Consider the following 4345-nt stretch of genomic DNA (forward strand, 5'->3'; position numbering starts at 1 on the left):
CTGAAACTGAGCCTGCCTACCTTTCCCCTTCCCTCCCTCCCTTCCTTTCATTTGAATTTGTGCTGTTGATGTGTTTGGGGAAGGTATTATTACATAAGCACTGCTATTATCTAAACAGGTTGTGTGTCCGTAGGGTCAGAACTGGGTTCATTCTAACAGAAAACATCACTAATTAATAAGAGCAAAATTTCAGCCACATTTTTAAACTTTTATCCTACCAATTAAGAGCTAAAGCATTAAGTGAAAAAGAGCATGATTTGCAGAGTGGGGGAGGTAATACAGAATCTACTTAAAAAAAATTATACAGTTGAATGTTGGAGGTCTTTGTTTTATAAGTTAAGCAAAGTGGAAGTGGTGTATTTGGACCCAAGAGAAGAATCACATGACCTCCTGAGTGAAAAGAAGACCACAAGTCATTAGTCGTCTAGTTGATATTATTTAAATCATGCAAAATGCTGCCTGTATATAGTTACAGGACTTTCCATTTGTTCTCCAAAGCACACTAGACCTGTCTTAGGTCAGTTTATGTGCTTACCTAATTCCTGTTGTTTGGTTGTCTGCATGGACAGGAAGATCGAAATAGTTGGGGACTTGCCTGACACAAAGCCAAAGCTATTGGAAAGAGTGCTTTGAACTGAGGCATCATGGGCCTCACGTGGGGAAGAGGAAGCCACAAAAAGCATCAGAACATGAAAATATAGGTCATATCTGTCACCCTGGGCACAGAGGGTGTGCCTTCTTGCCACCAAGAGCCTGGGAAGGAGGCCGGAAGGATATACATCAGGAGATACATTATTGTTGACTACAAAGGGTAGACATTTTTGTGTCTTTGACTCTTTTTTTTTTCTCCCAGTAGAGGTACCTCTCATCTCCTGCGCTGGATCAGGGGGTGGGGGGGTACGGGGTGGAGGGGGTGCTGGTGGTGGGGAGGTTGCCAACAGACTTCCTCTGGAGAACTGCATAGATTTTTCAATCGTTTTTGAAGGTTCTTTGTATAAAAACAAAACAGAAACAAAACTTTAGTATGCAAAGCATTGGACTTTTAGCAAGTCTCTTGTCAAAATGAGCTTATTTGAGCGTAAAGCAGAATGGCAAAGTTTAAAGGAGAAGTGAGTAGCAACCTGATGAAAATAACCAGAAAAAGCCATTCAGCAGCAAGAATGTCTTCTTAAATTCTCCTTATTTATCTCAGTTCTTCCAATTTGCCTGGCTCTAGGTGTCTTAAGTATGTTCCAAGAGGAGCTTTACCTAAGGGCACTCAGTGTTTACAAAGCAGGGAGATTTTTCTTGAATACTGGCACTCTGTCCTTTCCCCTAATGTCCCACTTCTGCTATTTGAGTACTTTTTGCTTAACAATCACACAACCTCAGGCTTCCTTTTCTCATGTGTCTTCCAGCTCCATCTCTATGTTTCCTTCCCTCATAGGGTGACTTTGCCCTTCTTCTGAGTCCTTGATGCTCCCCAGAGCTCCTCCTTGGTAAATCACCTAAGCCTTGCAAACTCATGCCCTTATATGCATGAAAGAAATCAGAAATAGAAAGAAGATTATTATTTGTATCCATGGCAATCCAAAACAGTAAATCCATCTGATAGTACTAAACTTTTATTTATTTATTTATTTTGCAAGTTCCACCTGCTTTAGGTCAATCCAATCAAACTCAAAACTAGCGTTTGGCAGACTATGGCCCGAGGGTCAACTCCAGTTTACTGCCTATTGTACAGAATTGTTTTTACATTCCCAAATGGTTGAAAAAAATCAAAAGAAGAAGAATATTTTAAGATACATGAAAGTTATATGACATCCAAATTTTAGTGTCCAAAAATAAAGTTTTATTGGAACTCAGTTGCTCTCATTCATTCACGTATTGTCTAAAGCTGCTTTTGCGGGTGCCTGGGTGGCTCAGTTGGTTAAGCGACTGCCTTCGGCTCAGGTCATATCCTGGAGTCCCGGGATCGAGTCCCGCATCGGGCTCCCTGCTCGGCAGAGAGCCTGCTTCTCCCTCTCCCTCTGCCTGCCTCTCTGCCTACTTGTGCTCTCTCTATCTTTGTCAAATAAATAAATAAAATCTAAAAAAAAAAAATTTGTAAAGCTGCTTTTGCTCTATTTTGGCAAAATTGGCTTGCAAAGCCTGAAATATTAAGTGGTCCTTTATAGAAAGGGTTTGCTAACTCTTGATTTAAATCCATTTTAAAATTTACATATTAACTAGTCAGTTGTCCACCAGACAGCAAGATTCTCAAGGGCAGAAATGCTATTTTGATCATTATTACAACCTTGGTGGTTAACACAGTGACTGGCATGTAGCCGTTACTCAGTTGATATTTGTTGCAAAGATTTACAATGATATAGCTTACAGATAACTTTCAGAAACATACCTATTACATGACGTCTGTTTTGGGAAGACTTACCAGCCAGGCAAGAGGTACATACTTTTGCTCCCTAGCTTTCCTCTTCCCTTATACATATTATGGAACATTTACACTTAGATTGTAGTAAAACTTTTTAACTGGTTTTTAAAATTTGGAATATATTGAGTTTTCTGTAATTGGAGATTTTGTTTTTAAAATTATGTACTCTTCTCAGAGGCTGTGTACTGGTTATCTATTGCTGTATGCAAACTACCATAAACCTGGTGATTTCAAATAAGCATTATAGCTCATGGACCCGGAAGAGGGTGGTCCTCTTTTTGTGCTTAGCGCAGCCATGGTTCATGGTCCCAAGAAGCATCTGAAGTGTGTAGCAGTTCCAAAGCAGTAGATGCTGGATAAACTGACCTGTGTGTTTGCCCCTCACCTATCTACTGGTCCCCATAAGCTGAGAGAGTGTCTCCATCTCATCATTTTCCTAAGGAACAAACTTAAGTATGCCCTAACAGGGGATGAAGTAAAGATCTGTTCGCAGTGTTTTATTAAGATTGATGGCAAGGTCCGAACTGATATAACCTACCCTGCTGGTTTTATGGATGTCATCAGCACTGACAAGAGTGGGGAGAATTTCCACCTGATCTATGACACCAAGGGTCGCTTTGCTGTTCATCGGACTGCACCTGAGGAGGCCAAGTATAAGTTGTGGAAAGTGAGAAGGATCTTTGTGGAGACAAAAGGAATCCCTCATCTGATGATCCATGATGCTCACACCGTCCGCTGTCCTGATCCCCTCAGCCAGGTGGGTGCCACCATTCAGACTGATTTGGAGACCGGAAAGATCACTGATTTCATCAAGTTTGACACTGGTAAGTTCTATATGGTGACCGAAGGTGCTAACCTGGGAAGACTTGGTGTGATCATCAACAGAGAGAGACACCCTGGTTCTTTTGATGTAATTCACATGAAAGATGCCAATGGCAACAGCTTTGCCATCCAGCTCTCCACAACATTTTTGTTATTGGCAAAGGCCACAAACCATGGATTTCTCTTCCCCGTGGAAAGGGTATCCATCTCACCATTGCTGAAGAGAGAGGCAAGAGACTGGTGGCCCAACAGACCAGACCCCAAGAGACCCCGTCTCTTGAAGGAAAGAGTGTCAAAGAACTTTTGGCCTTTCTTGATCTGCCATAGGCTGCTTCTAGTTTGGTTTTTAACTTTAATAATTCCAGTTAAGTACAACAGCCCCCCCCCCCCCCCCGCATCCTCCTAACACATGATCTTTTTTCAGCTGTCTTTCAAGCTCTTATTTCCAAGCTCTGGAATTGTCAGGTGTCTAGGCAAGGAGAAGACCAGCTCAGCAGCCCAGGAGAGGCAGAGCTATGAGGGATTGGTTGATGGACACTGAATGCATTCTCTGGAAAGTGATTCAGTCCCAAAACAGGTCCCCCCTCCTCCTAAAATACCTAAAATAGGAGCTAGGAGGTCTGCAGGCTGGACCCCAGCTGCTTGGAAGGGAAGTCCTAAACTACATTCCTATATACTTAATGATCTCTTACATAATATAGTTTGGAAGATATGCTAATTTCCTCCCCTCCCTCCCTCTCCCCCTCTCTCTCTTTCTTTCCTTCTCTCCATCTCTCTCTCCTCTTTTGCTTTTGCTTTCTCTCTCTCGCTTTCCCTTTCTCCCTTTCTCTCTCTCTTTCTCTTTTTCCCTCCCTCCCTCCCTCCCCCTCTCTCTCTTCCTCTCCATTTCTTTTTTTCTTTTCTCTTCTTTTCTTTTTTCTTTTCGTTCTTTCTGTCTTTCTTCATTGGGAAGAAAAATCAGTGCTGCCCCTCACTGGATAGAAATAGGTAGCTAAAGAACACATTGGCCAAGATAGCATCAGCTCAGAGCCTGGGTTTTCTCCTCTCAGCCATCTTCCATTTGTGTACTGTATTGCTAGGGTGCTGTTCCTTTTTGCTATAAAGAAATTAGAT

General features: G+C 42.1%; 1 pseudogene; it reads left to right on the forward strand.

Annotated features, from left to right (window-relative positions):
• Positions 1–2705: 2705 nt before the first annotated feature.
• On the forward strand, positions 2706–3559 carry LOC113928474 (annotated as a pseudogene).
• Positions 3560–4345: the final 786 nt, after the last annotated feature.

The sequence above is a fragment of the Zalophus californianus genome, chromosome 5 (genome assembly GCF_009762305.2).
Source record: "Zalophus californianus isolate mZalCal1 chromosome 5, mZalCal1.pri.v2, whole genome shotgun sequence".
NCBI classification, from domain to species: domain Eukaryota; kingdom Metazoa; phylum Chordata; class Mammalia; order Carnivora; family Otariidae; genus Zalophus; species Zalophus californianus.